At 41.4% G+C, this 21,354-nt stretch overlaps 1 protein-coding gene across 1 annotated transcript in view; it reads right to left on the bottom strand.

Annotated features, from left to right (window-relative positions):
- Positions 1–17,650, bottom strand: part of LOC117770507 (retinoic acid receptor beta-like) — a 200,925-nt gene extending 183,275 nt beyond the window's left edge. Inside the window, exon 1 of the mRNA XM_034600039.1 lies at positions 17,377–17,650. The gene's annotated coding sequence lies outside the window, so the exon portion shown is untranslated. The remainder of the gene's footprint in view (positions 1–17,376) is intronic.
- Positions 17,651–21,354: the final 3,704 nt, after the last annotated feature.

Genomic DNA, 21,354 nt, shown 5'->3' with positions numbered 1-21,354 from the left:
CAAAGAGCCCTACAGAGCCCTGATCACATCACTGTGTCAGACTGGGATCACAGAAAGAGACAAAAGGAACTGAGACAGCTTAAATCCTGTAGAACTGTAGAGAACTGTAGTGGGTTCTCTGAGATGCTTGGAACAACCTACCTCCCAAGGACCTTGAATAACTGTACACATGTGCACCCAGGAGAACTGGTGCAGTTCTAAAGGTAAAGGTGGTCACAGCCTTCTCCATTGTCTTTCGTTTGCCTTGTGACTTTCTAAGAATGGAGATTATTCAGACATTTCTGTAAACAACTATGGAACTTCGGACATTCGAGTGACCTTGAGGATCAACCCAAGTGCAACACAGAGATATCGACATAGTAGAATAAATAAATATATACAAATTGTTCAGTTGCAGTTCAGACTACATGTCTTTAGACAGATATACATCTTTTGTTCTTCAGCCTCAGTAGTCAGCAGTCCATTTGAAATAAAATAATGTATATTACATTAAACATCCAGTTCTCAGCTTTAAGAACTATGTGGGAGATATCAGCCAAATTGCAAGGGTACACAAATAATTTGTCACTTGGTCGCCACGTATACTTGGCTCAAAGTAGATTGAGAGCTAAGAATTGACATTAAGACTGAGTTGTCAATATGAGGAGTAAAGTGATCATGCATGTGAAGAAGATGGTGAGACTCCTAAGCAAAAAATCGGCAGCTGACTGATTTCTAAAAAAAGGCCCGTGTACACAGGGAAAGTGGTAAACAACCTGTTAGAGTAGCCAACTTATCGTGTGAAGGACCAAAAGATTATTTGCATGGTTAAGAAAAACTATTAATGACATCATACACTCTCCAGGAGGAAGACGTACATGTTTCTGCATCACAGATCAAGAGAAGAGTTGATGACCAGAGCCGCAGAGGATTCATCACAAGACGCAAACAACTGGTAAACCTCAGAAAAACCAAGAGCAGACTGCAACTCACAAAAAAATGCAAAGACCTTTCAGGCGTGAAGAGGTGGAATATCCTCCGCTGGATGAGTCACTCACCTAATCTGAGACTGACTGAGCACTGTTCTACTTACTGAAGATCAGACTACTAGATGCAATATAGGTCATAAATCCTGCCTACTCCATGTTAGCGTATGGGACATGGATTTAACTAAAAGGTGAAAGTAAACTTTGTAAATCGATTTTCATGTCAAAGAGGGTTTCTGTCATTTTAGCCGTTGCTGCTTTGAATATGGGATGAAACACCATGATTGACAGCTGAGTCTGACTCGACATCGGTCGATCAGGACCTCGATACCGTGGCTCTATCCCCTCCATTGCTATGCAGCACAGAATCTGACTCCAAATATGCAAGATGGCAGCGTTCATATACGGTGCATTTTGGCACAATCCACTCCAGGGTGTAAACCTGCTCAAATCAAAGCTGTGAATGTGTAAATGTCCAAATACAGTATTAATATACATACATTTAAATAATACAAACTCTTGTACCTGCATAAAACATTAAAATGTACAGCGACATGAATATTGATAAAAACCTAATGTAGGCATAATGTCTTTTACATTGAGTTTTTAGTCAAGTAGACTGTGATCAAATGTTACTAGATACTATTAGATACTATTAGATACTATTAGAGTCTTTCCCTGTCAGGTGTCTTTGATATCCAGAATCACAGGTTGCTCTTGGGCCAGATCAAACTCACAAGAATTGATTTGGACTTAGACGTAATTAGTGACTTGGCTCTGCTCTGTGCAGAGAAGTGAAAGCAGCATGAGTGTGTTCATCCGTTGTTAACCAGACTCACTGAAGTGTACTTCATTAAGGCCGCCTTCCTTCTGCATATTAAAAAGCACCTAAGTCTGGGGAGTGTATCTGAACACCATTTTTCCAATGCTGTTGCATTAATTACTTTCAGAGGAACCCAGAATTGAAAGAAATGAACTCATTTTGGAAGTAAGGGATGAGGCAGAGGCAAACAGAAGAGAGCGTGAGCGAGTAGAGGGTGAAAAAGGAGGCAAAGGAGGGAGGGAAGGAGAAGTGATGGAGAAAAATGTAGGTTTGTCTCTTGTTACAGTCACTGTTAGAACTATACTGCAATGCACTTCTCAACTATTATGTCAAATATAAATCCACATTTCAGAAAGTTTGACAGCAGCTGTGCCGCAGTGGAAGGAGAAGCTCCACCTGTTCTCTTCCGACGACAGCAGGAGAAAGTTCAGCACTGAGCTGCATAAACTAACTTGCAGGAAGTTTGCCACAGATCCTCTTGTAGGTCAACTTTAAGTCTGCAGCACTGATCACTGTCTAATGTGCCGATTGAGTTGACTATAATAAGGCACCGAGTTTCAACACACTCTGCATTTGGGTCTGGCACCGTGTTCGGTGTTCGCTGCCTCTGAAGGTGAGTTCAGACAGAACACATGGCAAATTTTAGACACAGCGTGACAGTGCACAAAGTCAGAGCGAAGACAGAGATGTGTGCAAATAGACGTGCATTCACTGTTGATGCACATTGAGGTGGAGAATGCACCTGCACCCGATGACAATGCTTCAGATTGACAAAATAATTTGCTCTTTTAAAAAAAGGTTTATAAATCAACTTCATAAGAGATGAGATGCAGAAAAATGACTAATAATACATCTGGTTCGCATTCTCTTTGAACATATAGGGTGTATGATGAGAGGGAGCCACTTTATTACAACTATAAGTTTACAATAATTACAGGGTTAGTAATCCTCAAAAAACATGAACTTCATCATTAATTTATTGCACCACCTGGCAAGTACACAGAGGAACCGGATTCTACCCAATATTTGACAATCCCTGTCACATTTGTGACAGCTCAACACTCATTCTAAGTCAGCACTGCCAGATGCCCCCCCCAAAAAATTCTAATCATACAAAGATGCCAGAGTGATTGAATTTCAAAGGAAACTGCTGCACATTCAAAATCCCGTGGAGGTGCTGCGGAGGGAATACCTTACATGGAAATTGTTTTTGTACCATAAACAACACCGAACAAAACCTGAGGGTAACCAAACAAAGGGTTGTAAGACAGCCACGGCGAGACAAGCTTCCTCTGCTGCATTTCTGACATGTTAGGTGTACGATGAATATTCAGGCTGGTTCCAGATCAGCTCCTGAATTACCACCCAAACATTTTTACAATGCTGTTTGACACTCCCGTATTAATGAAGGATTCCGGGGTTGCTGGAATTATTGACACCAGGAAAAGGTTTTTACGAATACAGTTATTGTCATACACCTGGCATCACTGTTCAACTCAAAGTTTTAAAAACTGATTTAGGAGGGAGGAGGCACAAAGAAGAAGAGAAACTGGACTCTGAGCAGATTGTGGAGAGCATCATGACACACAAAACTCCCAGAATGCTCTTCGGATAGGTCACTGCTTAGTGGTTGATGGTCTGTCGCTGAAGAGAGAGTTAACAATATACAGTATATTGTTGATATGGTACATCTCAGCCTGCCTTTGTGAAGCTTTATTCTCTCATAGTGTAAACAATAAAGAAAAGTATATATTTATTTATTATCCATTCAACTGCAATTCCGTGCTTCTGTTTGTGATTAAACCCGACAATACTGCAGAATATACTAAGCAGTGTTTCCTGTTTTATTTTCCAAGAGTTGAAAGATTTCCTGTCACTTCTGTTCCTGCTTCATACCTTCATCACCTGCACCTGGTTCCACCCATTTCCTGTCGCTGTTTATTCCCACCAGTAAACCTTTATACTCTTCTCAATTCCATTGTTGTTCTTCGTTGTGTTGTGTCTCCTGTCGTTTCCCTGCCTCAGACCCTGCCATGTGACCTCGAGATAATGTGTTGCCTCTTTTACCTAAAGCTGCTCTCCTGCATGTTCTATACATCAATATCACACCAGTCATGTTGGTGCCCTAAGCAGGTATTTGAATGCCATACTTGAACTACATTTTGCTTCTAATACGTTATGTACTTTTACTGAAGTAGTATTTACTTTTACTTAACTATCAAGTGTTAACTAAGTGATCTGAGTACTTCTTCCACCACTGCTGGCTTTCCCTTCAAGTTCATATCCTTCTGCTATCAACATCATCACATTATCTAGCATTAGTTTAATTGGATGAAAGGTCTACTCACAAAATGACATGTCAATGGTAACATAAGATGACAAACCTCCTCTTTTCTCAGATGTCCCCGTGCACCTAAAGACTCAAACCTTTTCATGAGGAAATACTTTGAGCTAATAATAATTTAAGCATCCCTGCAGCTGATCCATGCGTCAATTTTATGTCCTGGTACCCACAATTCCTCACTTCGAGTGTGCAGTTCGCACAGTAACGGTGATGAGCAGTAGTATTTATTCAGAGAGTTTCTGCAGACTTTCTCCCCCTGGGCTCCGAGTATAGAGTCAGCAGAACGTCAGGAGACAACAAGTGGAGATCCTCTGCAGGATTCACCGCGAGCGAGTGGGAGGGATCACGATGTTTCTAACATGCGACAGAGGCAAAAATTATAACAAATATCTCTGCATGAAAAAGTGGTGGCATAAGAAGACAGAAGACAGACAGCTTTTGTGTCATGGTGTGCACCGTGGCTGAATTAATGTGTGAATGATTTCTGATTGGTGTGGCAGGTTTGGGATGAATGAGTGTGTGTGTGTGTGTGTGTGTGTGTGTGTGTGTGTGTGTGTGTGTGTGTGTGTGTGTGTGTGTGTGTGTGTGTGTGTGTGTGTGTGTGTGTGTGTGTGTGTGTGTGAGATGGGTGTGGCATGTTTGGACATGGGCGTGGTTTCTCCCTGCAGGTCCCGGGAACACCTGCAGCTCATATCCACTAAGAATCTCAAGCAGTATCAGAATCCTGGTCATCGCTCCTCTCATTGCTAGATCATACAGGCCGTCTACACGGTAGTACAATCAGTATTTACTTAGTTTTTGTCTCTCTACTTTTGGTCAGCTAACTCTCCATGTCTCTGCCTGCTCCAGGGTCCTACCTGCCTGATTCCTGCCTGGATGCCTTCTGCCCTTCGGTGATCAGTAACCGACACCCTGTTCTCTGCCACTGCCATCGATCACTGTGCGAGTGCCCACGGGGCTTCACACACAGCTTTGTAACCTGCCACGCCAGACACGACATCTACACCATTCTGCGACCTTACCTGTGAAATATTACTACTCTCATTAAAGACTGTTATTTTACTTTGAGCTCTTGTCTGTGTTTTGCTTTTGGGTCCAGTTCCTGCTTCAGATCTTTACATTGTGGTGATAAGAGCTGACGCAGTGTGGATGTGCTTTAAACTAAACCACCTGATCTCCGCAGCGGCATATATAACGTCCGGCCTGTGCCTGCTGCACCACGCCGCACCTGAACACTCTGGTGGGATTTTGATGTGATGAACACATCTGAGTGGAGAAGCTCCTGCTGCGCTGTGCATGTATGAAAGGCAAACTCTTGAGGAAGTCCAACCCCATTCTCAGGACGTCCTCCAGAATTCATGTCTGAAATAGGCTCATTCTTTATGATCATCATTTATACGGCTGAAGTTTGTTGATAATGTTACTGTAACTGTGATTCATAAAATCATGCCCACGGAAATTCTGCATCATATGATAGTGTCTGCCAAGAGTCTGCACCAGCAGGGGGTCGCTGTGATCACAAGTGACAGACTGGATGCATAGAGTGGTTTATACTGTAACAGTGTAGACAAAGGAGTGGCAGTTCAAATTATTCAATCAGTGCTGAAAATAAATGTAATTTGCTTGATTTTTATAATATCTAACATAGATTTAAATATGACTTATGATAATTGCTTTTGGTCAACCTCCAATAACTGGTATCATTCTGACATTTTTTTATCAACCAACATTTATCATTATGTGACTTGCCTTGTACTGGGGGACCAGGAAATGAGATGGTGTAAAAAATTAAGACTGTGTTTGCATGAGCAGGACAAAGTGTACAAGTGATTTACCTCAGCAGCCAGCCTGCGACAGACACATTACAGAGTGCGATGAAGCCAAAGTATTAGGTAACCAGGAGGATTATTCCGATGAGAATGAGTCATTTGCATTGCAAATTAAAACTGTATTTAACGCGGAGTAACATGCCCTTCAAATAACTTCTGCTGCAGAGACATCCCACTTCTCCTCCCTGTTAAAATAGTTGTAAGGAGGGAAGTGCTGCACATGAAAGAGCCGGCGCCTCCACACTGAACATCACCATCACACTGAATTACCGTCCGCTCTGCCTCCTCTCTTACATATACACAGCAAACTGTGTAATAATCATTTCACGGGCAGTTTTCTGAGGGAATTTAACATGTGATTAATTCATTAAAACCACTGTGTTCCTCCCGCAGGTTGAATAGCTCAAAGAATGAATAAGCCCCCGTGTTGTGCCGTGTTAAAGAGTCTTGGAGACACACTTCGGTGCAGTTTGTCGGTGGGTTTTTGGTTTTATTTTTTTTAACACTGTCTGAGCTCTTAAATGTTGGATGTTGAAGATGATGTGGGAAGAAGAAAACATCGTAGTGAAAGTCAGAGGCGGTGATATGAGTTCATTCCAAGTTTACGGCTTAGAGTTTAACTGATCGTATATGCTATCAGATCAGAGCTTAACTCCGAGTCTCTAAAGTGCTGTTTATATATTACAAATTTACAACAACAAATATATTATGCTGTCTTGATTTTTCCATTTCGCTGCTTATTTGGTATTGTATTCTCTTCATGAAGAAAATCCTCTTTAGTTTTAACAATATAATATTGGAATGTCTATGTGTGATCTGCAAAGCTGCAAAATATTCCTATTAAATATATATGAGTTTATTTTTATATAATATCCACTTGAGAAAACTCAACTATAAGGAGTGATGGAAACGATCAGGCATCACAGAATATATGGTTGTGGTTCAGTAAAGTTAAAACAGGAAAGTTAAAGTAAAATAAACGAAAACTGGTTATTTTTTAAACCAATAAGAAAACAACCCTCATAAATAAAAAGTTACTTTTTTTTTTTAAAAGAGATTTGTTGCCACAGTATTTTTAGCAATCATTACTGAAATAAGAATATTTGTCTGATTATATTTGTATTTAGTGGTTATCTCCTGCAGTACAGGAGACACTGAAACGAGGGCCAAATCATTTTAGTTAAGAATAAGCCATTTACAATAAAAAATAATAAATTAAATATAATTATTATTTCTTTCAAGTTTAAAGAGAGCTCAATTATGTGTGATACCTCCTCACTGTGCTTGCACAATGCAAAAACATGGACTTGGACTTTTGTTATATTGCTATTTTTGAAAATTATACAGCAATAATTACTAATACTGTTACAAATAAAAAAGTGATTGTGCTTTTCATCCAGACGAACTGCAGCGTCATCTTGCCTCGTCCTAATGTGGTTGATTTGTTACCGCAAATGCTGCATCCACACTAAACAGGGTTCCAGTTTAGAGTACTGCTGAAACCTGTTGTATCACACACCTATGAAAGAACTTTCTATAACCTATAAATATACACCTTAAATATTCCCATGCCCTTTATTCTAAGCCATAGCAAACATATTATCACCTCATTTAGGGAAATAATTAAAAACAATTAAATCAGTCACATCGGAGGAACCGTCTTTTCTTTCCTCTCTGGGTTTGTACGCTCCACCCATTCATCTCCGACTTTTATCAGTGACAGCTTCTTATCTGGCTAATGAAGCATACATAACACCCTGATGCAATTTTTACATAAGGTTCACGGTAACAAATCAGTATGCCAGTTATGTTCAGTCTTCCACTGAACAAGATATCTTTCATTCATTATTGATGTTGTGTGAGAGGAGCTTTCCCCTGAAGGCACACTAGGATTCCCATAGCCCCGGCCGGCATCAAAGGCTGCTCTATAATCTCGTCTTCTCTTCTCTGCACCCCTCCACTCCCTGACTCTCCACATTACATGGTCCATCTTACTCATTTACTGCTTCCCCTCGCCGTATGTGTTTAATTATGATATCACTTGTAGTAGATGATATGATAGCGGGATAAACAGTGCAGGAGCTGCTATTTGTGATATCCCTATTGAGAGCTCAATTTCCATGTATAGGAGCATTGATTGTGCGTGGATGACGTGCGCTGCATGGCTTTGATTGTTTTATCTCTGGAGGGCAATGTGGCCGCCAGTGTTAGTGTCAGGTATACTTCTGCACCAATGTGCTGCTTTAGCCAAACAGGGATGTCAGATGTGTAGCAAATTATTTATAAACTGTGTCTGAAGACGTGGAGCACCTCCTTTGAATGTAGCCGAGGTTCAACAGCATTTCAGTGAATGAGAAGCCCTCTGATTCTAACTAATGTTTGCATGTAACATTTACAAATAACTACATTTAAACATTACTAAATATCAATTATTTAATTTGTATCTGTAATCACATTCTGGTAGAGGGCAGTAACACAGCTGTTTTTAGTTCATGAGATGAGTAGGGCTGCATATATATATATAAATATACAGGATTACATTAATTAAGGTCTTAAATTGAGTATTAAGTTTGCAGGCTGATGGGAAAATTGGCACTCACAGTGTCCTACCATAAAAACATCATTTAAACTTTAGTCACTGACAGTTTTATGTCTTTAATTGTAAAACACCAATGGTGTTACACTGAATGTTAAGTATTCACGTGGGCAGAGCACAGCGCCACACAATTCCCAGTCTTGCAAATCAGTGGTCAGCTATGGAACTGCAATGACAGATGCTAAAGTTAGCTCACGAGTGCTGCTGGCTAGCTTTAATGGACACTAACGTTCTTCTGGTAGTAAGCCTGTGTTTATCCCTCCGGCCCACTGTGTGTGTGTGTGTGTGTGTGTGTGTGTGTGTGTGTGTGTGTGTGTGTGTGTGTGTGTGTGTGTGTGTGTGTGTGTGTGTGTGTGTGTGTGCGTGTGTGTGTGTTAAATGTGTGTGTAAAGTAAATTTATTTTTTTGCGTTTCTTCTAATGACGTTAATTGAGTTCTTAAAAAGCATTAATTATGACTTTAAAAATTGTGCAAGAAACCTGTATTAAACTTCAACGCTTGCAATTCTAAATTGTGTAACTCAAGCTGCTTTCAGACCTGCACTGAACTGTGGATCTCCTGACAGTCTCTGGAGGAGCAGTATGTGAGGAGGTGAATGTCTGAGTGAGAGGATCCAGACTGTTTCCATAGTTTCTATATGTCAAAATGAAAAAACAAGAAGAATACAAATATCTCAGGAGGAAAAAGCAGTGATACGTAGAAGGCACCGACGAAGATGTCAAAAGAGCTTTCAGTGGCCGACGCCGGTGTTGATGCGCTGTAAACATCCACTCATGATCCCCGCAGCAGAATTGAAATGTTACCTCTTGCCTCCTGCATGCTGCACCAGCCCTCCGCTGCTCTGGAGATTTCTGCATTGTTGTGAAAGTGTCAGACCAGAGAAGCGCCTGCTGCATTTTTCATGTATGAAAGGCAAACTCTGGAGAAAGTCTGGACCCCATCCCTGCAGACATTCTCCGGAGTGCATGTCTGACTAACATTAATGGTGGTGTGGTTCAGGAGGTATGAGGGTCGTCCACGAACCAGAAGATCAGTGGTTTGATCCTCGGCACCGCCAGTCTGCATTCCAAAGCGTTATTGGGTAAGACACTGAACCCCAAACTGCCCCTGCCCGGTGTGCAGACAGTGTATGAATGGTGGGTGATTGGAAAACAAAGAGCTGTATACAGTGAATGTGACTTGTACTGTAAGCTGTGTAGCTATGAGTTGTTGATAAGGTTAGAAAAGCGCTTCACCAATACAGTCCATTTACCATTAGAGCTCCAGTGTTGGATTAAGGGGGATCTTTTTGGCAGAAATTGAATGTAATAAATTCATAAGTATGTTTTATGTGTATAAGAATTGTTGTTTTGATTATGAGCCCTTATATCTACATAGGGAGCAGGTCCTCTTCTAATGTTGTCCCACCATGCAGCTCCTATCAGCCCCAGGCTTTAGAGAGGACCTGTTGATATTTGACATGACTGTAGATTCTGTTTCACGTTTGGAAAGGCAGTGTGACGTGAGGGGTATTGCACCAGATGCCACTAAATCCTACACACTGAACCTTTAATTAATTTGAAAACCAACTTGCTAACGATCCAAATTCTGAGTCATGATCCACATTCTGAGTTATTGCACTGCCAATTCCCTCAGGTGCAATTTCATTCAACTGTGCCATTCACATTTGCTTGTGCAATCAATCTGTCCCTGTCATTTTAATATTTCAATATTTTATGTGCAGTCCTAACCTCTTAACACTATTTATTGTTGCGCTTTATAATTGCATTTCCTTATTATTATATTGTGAGTTAATTTATGAATTTATACTGATACAACATTTGTGGGACTATCTGCACTTCAATATATTTATATATTTATATTTAAGATCACCAAACTCTTCCTTGCACCAACACTGACACCACTCGACTCATCTTAGGCTGAAGAAGTAACCGAGAACAAGAGAAGATCATCTGTTTTACAATGCGTGGCTCTCTGCTCAGGGATAAAAGCACCACTGCCATCCACGACTAACATGGTTCTGCCAGAGTTTGGGGTTCCACTCCCCAGGGCAAGGCACAGACATCTGCAGGGTTTCTGTCTGGGAGGGAGAGGAAATGTCTCTGACTCACTCCTCTGTAAATAACAGCCTTCAGCGTGTAGTCATCATTAGAGCCAATTGCAGTCAATCTCTTTTTGACATAATATTTGGCTTCCTGACACCTCTGCACCTCCCCTTCATATTGAGATGTTAAGTACTCTGCGGTATTTATTAAGCAGCGAGTGGAGGCTCTGAGCGCAGGCAGGCTGGTGCTGCCTCCTCAACGCACACAGACACACACACACTCACACACACACACACACACACACACACACACACACACACACACACACACACACACACACACACACACACACACACACACAGTTACCCTCAGTGCACATGCTTGGAGCTGACTTGCTGCTTCAGGAACAGAAGGTGAGAATGTGTAAAGTCAGTTCAAAGTTTGTGCTCATCAAATTGTACTGTAAATATTAGTCAGTTATGTGATCCATAAGCCAAAACCTATACACAGTACAACAACCCAATTTCCAACAAGAAACCACACACACAGCTAAAATTGAACTAGAGCGCTGTTTATGGCAGGCAATCTTTTTTTGCTTTGTATTTTCTTCGCACAAATCTCCAAACTAAAATGAGACAATTGTTCTGAAATTCTGGCATGATATTGTGAAAAACATCAAATTTCCCACCTAAACCTTCTCAGTGATTTGATTCACTTCCCTTTTCTGTCCCCAGAGGCCTAAGCTGGATTCGTCACCACCAAACCACACACTATTGTGTCATTTGAACCAGACAAAGACAAATGAAAAATAATTTAGTTTTGGTTGGCTGACACATTGTTTGCTTATTCAGAGACTTGTTCACTGATTCATTTTGTTTACATTTTCATCTAATTAAAGTGAAAGTTTTTTCAACATTTAAATCAATCATTTCTAATTCCTCTCTCAACCATACAGGTGTTTGAATGTGTCTGTTCAGTGATTTATGAAGCTGGGGAGGAGAAGATGAAACATTGGAGGTTGGTGTAAACCAGCAAAATCTTTTATCAGCCCTTTGCCCAGACCAACAAGTCTCCAATCAAGTCTAACAACTGTGTGTGTAGAGTTTTAAACAAGTCATTATGCAACACTGTGTTATTTTAGTGTCACAACTGCAATTGCTCTGTATCTGAGCCCCATCGTTTTCATGTTGCTGTTCACTTTTGGCTGAGTCTTTAGAGCAGGATGTGTCTGATGTGTCAGTCTTCCTGCTGGTCTGCACTGCGAAGCCTCTCCCTCCAGCCTGGCCCCTGTTTGGCTGCTGGTTTATTGATCCCATGTACAGGAAATCCCATGTTAGGAAAATGAAGATGTGATTCACTGCACACTTCTTATAACATGTTTTCACCACAGTTAATCCTGGAATTGGGAATCTTCTTTAATTGTCAAATCAAAATACATAATTTTGATTTGGATTAGAAATCTGATTAGAAAGGTAGAAGGTAACCCATGGTGTCTGTATGCTTACGAAGGGTTTTCAATTGAAACAGCTGAAGACTAATTGATTGCTTTTATTAATTACATTTAATAAAATACAATAACGGCAGTATGGGGGATTATCTACCTACTAAATCCACAAATAACTGTTGTCTGTATGTTTAACGCATATTTAGCAAATCGTTCATCTAATCAACTTCACACTTGGCATTTGTATTGAGTTTGAGTGCAATTTGGACATGCAATATGTTCAATATTAATAAAAATGTAATAAACAGGCAACCAGCACTTGAGCAGTCAGTGTGTGTGTGTGTGTGTGTGTGTGTGTGTGTGTGTGTGTGTGTGTGTGTGTGTGTGTGTGTGTGTGTGTGCCTTTACAGTCAGTCCGTGGTCCCACTGGGATCTTCTACTATAGTCTACAGCAACGTTTGACAACTGGGGCAACCCACGGGTCAAAATCGCAGCCAGATAATTTTGCTAAAAAAAAGAATTTTCACTATAATGTACTGAGACACAGACACACACAGTTAGGGGTGTCTGTCTGTCTCCATCGTGGCAAGAACATTAATAGAATCACTTCCTGTTTTACAATTTGTCAGTAATAAAACAAAATATCTTGATTGCAGATAAACCAGGTAGGATAAACATAAAGTTTTCCAACCTCACTCTGCACCATAGATGTTTGTGAAAGGTTCTGCAGACAACGTCCAGCACACAAACAGTAAAAAGTGACAGTATGTTGTAGAACTGTTTAAGGAGGATTCACTAACGACAAGGAATTATTCTGAAGTAACTGCACTAGGTGATTTTAACTCTGATTGAAAAAGTGGCCTTGGTGTCTGCTGCCATGTTAACACAGGGGATGTGTTGCAGTATCGAGAACTAATATGAAAAACTGACTGCAACTGAAATGATTAAAAGTGGTGACCATCATATAAACCTATGGTATCTAGTAAAAGAGAATCCTGAGATTTTCTCTTAAGAAATTTTGGGCATATGATATAAAAAGGAAACCATCAACGTGGAACTTACAGAGGAGAATAAGTATGTCAAGAGGTTCGCTGGTGAACATATTGAAACTCAAATCATCCAACATAGCTGCAGGTATTAACATCGGAGTCAACATCCGGTTTGGAAGAGCATCAGTATTTAACAACCTTGTGATAAAAAAAATGGTGTTTGTGTGGCCGTCCCCTTAAAGGGATAGTTCACAGAAAAATGAAAATTCACTCATTATCTACTCACCACTATGCCGATGGGGGGGGGGGGGGGGGTGAAGTAATAAAACAATAGAAAAACAGAAAATGCCTCCATACTGCTCGTGTGGTGTCATCCAAGTGTCTACAAGCACCGACATTCAAATTAGACTTGAAACAGCGTCATTGACACCATGTTTTTAGCCCAAATGTCCTCTGATATCCTCCTCGGAGGCACGTGTGGCTACATCCGCTAGCTTAGCCACTTCCTCTGGACTTAAAACACGGTGTAAATGACGCTGTCTTGAATCGAATATGAATGTCGGGGCTAGGGGACACTTGGATGACACTACAGGAGCAGTATGGAGACATGTTGAGGGGTTTTCCTGTTGTTTTATTACGTCACTTTGGCTAAAACACTGTTTACCCCTGAGAGTCGAAAAGTGTGTTGTGGACTCAAACACTTTTTAGGTGAACTATACCTTTTAAGTCAATGAGATAATGTATCAGCAGAAAAGACCTTGAGTCAATTTCCATTAGTTTTTTTTCCAGCTGCAATCCATGTGGCGAGCTTCACAAATAGCGTCTCATCTTACACTGACCAATGGCCTGACCATGAAACTAACTTTGATGGAGGCAGAGACGAGTGATGGGAGCGGAGGGGAGCCCAGCGCTGGACAACATCAGACGGAGCGGTGCGTCCGTCACTCTCAGTGTCCGGCTGCCTGCACTGACAGCAGCGCGTCAGGAGACACACTCCGCATTGCAGAAAGATTTCACAACTGAGCTTTTGACCAACTTTTACTTTCTCTGACTGACTAGAAATCTGATGCGTCACGTCCCTGATGATCAACTGAGACATTCAAACATGAGCTGTTGTTTTTTTTTTTCTTTAGCTAAAACACCAGACTCCCTTATGGACAAGGATGTGGAGCGGCTGCAGAACTGAAACGACATGTGCAGGGTAGTATGATATATCTTCTGTTTGTAGATAAGTTGTATTACATTAAATACATCAGTAATAATGTGTTTTTTTTAAACAAGAAATATACATAAGAAAAGGTTTGAACCAATGATCCACAAGCGTCTGACCATTTCCTAAGGTTAGTATGTGATTGAGTGTATTGTTGCATATTGAAACAAGAAATTTACAACAAACCATGTGAACCATGAACTGAATTGTGGATTAAAAAAACATGAATATTATAATTACATATATAACAGTATTGAACATAATGTGATTTATTTTACTCTTATTGTTTCTATCAGATGACAACAAATAAATGTCTAATTTATATTTCATATTATTTACTGTATATGTAGCCAAGGCTATATAATACATTACATCACATTTCATTTAGCTGACGCTTTTATCCAAAGTGACTTACAATAAGTGCATTCGACCATGAGGGAACAAACCCAGAACAACAAGAATCAAGTAAGTGTTTGGTACATGCATGTACATACATGTTTGGTGGACATTTGATATACATTTATTTATGCTCTAAATTTGTTCATACTTGCAGTATATGCTTATATTTATCTTGTGTATAGGACACACTACATGAATACCTGTTTTTACTGCTCTACAATAGGTGTTTCAGTCACACAACCTATTTTTGCATACCCCCTACATTTGCATAAATATCTGCTCAACTGATTTAATAGTCTAATGTATGCAATGTGCACAACACATTTTCATAATTTTCTCTATTTCATTTAATTTATTAATCTCTTCATCACCTTTCTTTTGTTTTCTTCCCTCTGCATCTGTCCCTTGTGCTGCTGTATCAGAATCTACCTCTCATTGAAATTAGTGTATCTTACTTTATATTATTTAATACACACATTTATTTGGGAGGCTTACCATGTGGACCTGCTGATATTGTAGTTAAGGGGTGCCACTTTCTACTCTCTCTCTCTCTCTCTCTACTTGCTGCACCCCCTTGGACACAGCAACTGAGAGGCACTTCTGGAGCTTTCAACCTTATGCAATGGTCTTCTGTGTTGACATAAAAGTTGAGTCCACCTTCACATGGTAATTGACCCATGAGTGGTGATGGTTTTGTCCTATTTGTAATTAATCAAATTACACACAACCAAGTGACCCACAGAGAAGCCCAGTGACCCTTGGACTGGTGCGTGCTCTGCCCATAGAATATATCCTCCGGCGTGACAATAGAGCCCTGATGAGCAGTGTAACCCCGGTTTGCCCTCTGATGTATGGCACGCCACGCATACCCAGCAGCCCCAGACTCGGTGGCAGTCGGGTCGAGGCCTGAGTCAGAGGACTTACATGGATGGAGACGGGGAGGCAGCAGCAGTCTGACCACAATGTTCCACTGGTGCTGTGACACATCTCCTCCTATCCCTGAGAACATTTTGCCACCTGCTGACTGTTAGTGGTAATCACCTGACTGATCATAGCTCTCATGCCCCAACATGCAGTGGTGAGAGTGCGTGTGGATATGCCGTGAATAAAGTGGCATTTGAAAAATCTATGAAGACAAATGTGAGGACAAAATCCTACATATACTGTGGAGTTTTAAAAACAGAAAAACCTTGGAAAACAGGGGCCCACGCCTCGTCCGGATAATGTAAACCCTGCGAAAATGTATATTGCAAAATTGAAGAGCTTTGATTTGGGCACAAGGCTGCACATGAAAGCAGTGGAGAAACACTCGAACTGCTGATGGAATTAAGCACATTATTAATGTAGGCTTACTTCAGGCTATTGCATCTCCAAGGTTCAGCCTTTGATATCAGCCCAAGTCATTAATATTGCATAGTGTAGCTGAAGTCTTAATCAGCCCATCCACCGCTGTAGAACTACTTTTTTCCCCCATCCGGGACGAGGATGTCTCTTAGAAACAAGTTGCAGTCAAAATCAAACTGATCATTTAGGCACAACCTGCCGCTGACTTTGAAATTCCCAATGACGGCATGTCACTCTGCCGCGGCTCCGTTTTACCCCGTGATGGCATTTTCGCAGGGGACCCCGCTGCAGCGCGCATACAAGTGGGTTAATCAAAAGATTCATAAGTCAATCAGAGAACATTAACATACTCGAGAGCGGCTTGGGTGCACGGGGTTCAGCGCGAGAAAACATCAAAGGCTTCCAAGAGCTGGCATGAAAGGCATGGGAAATGAGCTGTGTGCGGAGAGAGGAGAGAGAGGGGAGAGGAGAGGGGAGAGGAGAGGAGCTGGCAGCGCCTGCAGGAGGAGAGGAGCCGCTCACTGGCTGTCAGGTATACTGAGAGCCTCCAATGAAGCCCTCATACCCCCCACACCCCTGCAGGAGGAGGCGGAGGAGGAGGAGGAGGAGGAGGAGGAGGAGGAGGAGGAGGAGGAGGAGAACAAACAACAATGTCTTGTTGGTTTAACTATTCACTCTGTTTGGTTTATTGTTGGTTCTTTCTTTTTTTTGGTTCCCCCAAAAATAACAAAAGTGTACAGAATGGGTGAAGCTATTAGAACTAGTGTGGCTTGAGATGCTGGATATGAATGAATGCAATATTCTGCACAGGCTCCTTTCTTCAACATCGATAAAGAGTTAACACGGAAACCTGCACCTGCAGAGATCTGCAAAGAGTGACGATGAAATGTGATGCATGCTGGATGATGTTTGCACCTTTACGCACAAATGAATAATGTTCCACATGCACCCCCGCACACCACCCCCTCCTCTCCACCTGCTGGGGAAATGCACGCTGGTCAGCTGTGAGGTGCAACAGGTGCCACCACTGCCACTACCATCACATCCATCTCTTTCCTCCTCTTCTTCCTCATCATCATCCGCACTGTCTCCGCCAGCGCACCATATTCGCTTTTGATGACGACAACCACATGATCAGCTTTGCCTAATAATAATAATAATAATAATAATACTATGAAAGGTATACTGGGCTGTCCTTGGTCCCCCCCCCCCCGACCCACTTCCACCTGCAGCCGGGTCTGGAGCTCCGCGGCACCGCACCTCTGCTCTGGCCAAAGTCACACAACTTTTCTCACACCTCCAACACCTCACACGCACGCACGAGCCAACAAAGAGTCTCCGTCCGGAGCTGGAACCACAATTTGGCATCGGTCGGGACTTTAACTCACCCGCATCCCGCAGCTGCTCCCGCTGACATCCTCATTTCAAATCCTTTAGTTTACGCCCCTCGGACCTCAGCGGCGGCACCTTTGCCCGAATGCAAAGAGTGAGAGAGTGAGAGAAAGAGGTGGGAGGGGGGGCAGGTGGGAGCGTGGCAGTATTTCCTCCCGGGGTGAGGTGAGGTCCTTTTTGGCACCGGGTACCCGACCTGACCGCGCGCAGCCGCTGCTCGCAGAGGGGGCGCGCTGCTGCAACACGAGGTCTAACCTAGCAGCGTGGTGGGAGCGCTCGTTCAACTGACACTGTTAACCACACGACACCAGCATTTAGGTGGCGCCTACACACACACACACACACACACACACACACAGTTCATACTCACTGATACCGCTGGATGAAGAGGCAGCATCAGATCATGCCTCTGTGCTGAGCTGCATTCCTGTGCAACCGTTTCTGTTCTTTTCTCCCTTTCTGGAATAAAAAGGTGTCCCCTTGTTTGGAGTCGTTCAGGAGTTCTTTGAATTGAGACATTACATTTACTCACAATTTGAGAGATGAGTGGAGCATCACTTGTTAAACTGAGTGTTTACCTTGAGATGTTCCACGTGGAGGGAAAATGCAGTGGCTGCTGGTTGTAGCCTCGTTTCTCAATCACTCACATTTTATCTGTACAGCCCATATTCACAAATCACAATTTACCTCATGGGGGTTAATAGGGTGTTACATCCTGTGCCTTTAACACTCAAATAAAAGAGTGAGGAAAAGATAACAAAAGAACTTTGTAAACACAGGAAAAAAACCATAGCAACCTCACAAAGAACCACATGTGATGTACAGAACGAGCAGAGCAAACAAAATAACATAATTTACAAGATTCGTGAGAACAAAGACAATGTCTAAGATAAATGGAGAGGTGTATCAATGTTTCAATTATTTAAAGTCTAACAGAGATGAAGGGAGCAGCAATGACACTTGTAATAATAGTGTTACTGCCAATAATGGTAGTCTGTGTGAGTAGGCATATTGTATATCTAAGCAATCTCTGCTGGTTTCACTTTGAGAAACATCAGATTGAATCCTCTTGTCATCTTTCCGTTTTATTCCTACTGTGCGAGAGGAGCAGCACTAATCTCCAGATCTGATTCCAAACTTTGACCACATTAGCTTCCTACTAGAAAACCGCTTCTTTCTTTGACACCAGGTGGACAACACATGTTGCAACATCTCCAGAATCTATATGGCAGAAAAATCAGCACGTTGAGGAGTTTTAGATCTTTGGCGTCACCGGCAGAGGCAGATGGCCGCTCACACCGAGTCGGGTTCTGCTCGAGGTTTCTTCCAGTTAATGAGGGAGTTTTTTCTCTCCACAGTCGTGCACAAGTGTCTGCTAATTGTGGGAAGTGTTGGGCTTTCTATCACTTGTAAGGTCTTGACCTTGTATGTAAAGACCCTTGAGATAATGTATATTATGACTCGGCGCCTTACAAATAAAATTGAATTGAACTGAATTGAATTAGGGTTGAAGCATTCCAGGGTCATTTTGAAGTCCTGCCTGTGTTTCTTTTTAGACACCTACACTCTTACAAATGAATAACGGTCATGAACCTTTTGAATGAAAGCCTTAATTGTGAATGATGGTATTTGACAAACAGTAAGAAAGGTATACAGTGTTAACAATGTCATACTGCAGTTATTTAACAGGGTTATCTTCCTGCACCTTGAATCTACCTCTGTGTATGAAAGGTGCTTTATAAATAAAGTAGCCTTGCATTGCCTCTACTGAAGTATGTGGGATTTTTGGTTCGTCTGCGATGTACAGTTTGATTATACAATATTCAATATCAAGCTTAAAATCCTCACATTGTTCATCTGCCACTCACTGTTTTTGTGTCTCAGGTTTATTATTAACTCACCATAAACTGTCCATCACCCAAATACTGTCTCACCCCTCTACGCAGTCTGTGGCTCTCAGTGACAAGCCCCACGCATGGATCACAAGTTTATAGTTTCATGTTTTTCAAAAGAGGCTCAGTAATTTTCTGAACCAGGTGTTTTTGTTATTGTTTAGTAATTACTCAAAACAGGATGAAATATTCCGTTTGATTAAGGACTAGTTTTAACAGCGAATGAATCCACATTCGGTGCTGAAGTGAGTATTTGGGGCGGCACGATGTGTGGATGTGGGACTGAGACAAAATAAACTACAGTGCTTGTGTGTGTGTGTGTGTGTGTGTGTGTGTGTGTGTGTGTGTGTGTGCGTGTGTGCGTGTGTGCGTGTGTGTGTGTGTGTGTGTGTGCGCGTGTGTGTGTGCGTGTGTTCACAGTGATGTACAAACATCACCCCGAGCAGTACTGTGGTTCACTGATGTGTTTTTAACAACAGCGGCTCAGAGGAATAAGACACCTACTGTACATCAGGCTTCAGGATACAGGATGTCTGATAGCCCTGCCACCATGTAGAGGTAATATTTCCGGAGATGCAGAAGATGGGGCCAGATTACCTATACGATCGCTGGGAGGACTTGCTGCATACATTCATCGTTATTTTGGGTTTTCTTACGACGTGTGCTGACAAGAAGAGAGGATTGTCATCATATTCGGCATGCAGTGACCCAGTTACTGAAACATCACAGCGTCCCATCTCAGCACCAACAGAATGCAACTGCTTAGATTTACTTATTCGCTGTTATATTTATTCATCTATTACATATCTGCTGTATATATATTTATTTATAAGCAAAAATAATTATATATATTGTTCATATCAGTTTTCACCTTCACTGCTCATTATCTGTATCTAGGTTTATCAGCTGCATATATATTTTCATGCGCTACTGTATTTATGAATCTGCTGCTACCTGGTCCTGTATATATATTCTTATTAACTTTAACTGTACATCATTTTACATCTGTATTACTTACCTCAATGTACTCCTCTCACTTTGATCATTCAGTATTTATATATGTTCTTAAAATCTGTTTTCACAGCCGTTATCCTGTTCACCATCCTTTTACATTCATATACATTACATTACCTTACATTTCATTTAGCTGACGCTTTTATCCAAAGCGACTTACAATAAGTGCATTCGACCAGGAGGGTACAAACCCAGAACAACAAGAATCAAGAAAGTACAATTATCTTCAAGAAAGCCAAACTACAAAGTGCTATAGGTAAGTGCCATTTAAGTGCTACAATTTTTTTTTTGTTTAAACTGTTTTATACACTACTCTTGCTCTTTAATATAAGTATACTGCACTGTTTTTAAACTGTCTGCTGACACGGCACATTGCACTGATGTCACCATTGTTTCTTTCTTGTTTTTACTTGTGTTTTGACATGCTCTATGTGCCTTTCAATTTCCCTCAGGGGACAAATAAAGTTGTTTTGAATTTGTAGTTGAATTTGAATTTGAATTTGAATTAAAATTTGAATTAAAATTTGAATTTGAATTGACTGATACCTGAAGTAAATGTGGGACATGCATAAGAAATGCAATGCGTTTCCATTTTTGAAAAGCTGTGATCAGAGAGAGAAAATTCTGCCTAACCCTTTCCTACATTAGCACATGACAACAGTGAGACAAAACAAGGTGAGGGTAGAAAGTGGGGGGGGGGGGGGTGAGAGCGGCACCTTTGATCCAATGATCCAATCCAAAAATATCGACAAGCGCAGCTTTAAGTAATCCATGCAAAGCTGCGCTTGACGTTGTCGGCTGATTAACAATAAAAGCTCCCGTATTGGGATGATGCTGCAGCCTCCATATTGCTGTCATTACCTGGATATCTGTGGAGCTTCACTCTGCCTCTTCTACCTGCCCACTTACTCACTAAATGTTCCATCAACAGTATTTACTGTGGACTGGCTGGAGTGCTCAGTCAACACAGTAATGATATAAAATAAGTTTAGCATTAGGCCTTACAAAATCAGCAGCTTATTCCATATGGTCAGACGGATAGATGGTTTGGTGCTATACAAACAAAAC

Source organism: Hippoglossus hippoglossus, chromosome 11 (assembly GCF_009819705.1).
Source record: "Hippoglossus hippoglossus isolate fHipHip1 chromosome 11, fHipHip1.pri, whole genome shotgun sequence".
In the NCBI taxonomy this organism is placed as follows: domain Eukaryota; kingdom Metazoa; phylum Chordata; class Actinopteri; order Pleuronectiformes; family Pleuronectidae; genus Hippoglossus; species Hippoglossus hippoglossus.
The sequence above is the reverse complement of the archived record's forward strand: the minus strand, read 5'-3'. Positions and strand labels throughout refer to the sequence as shown.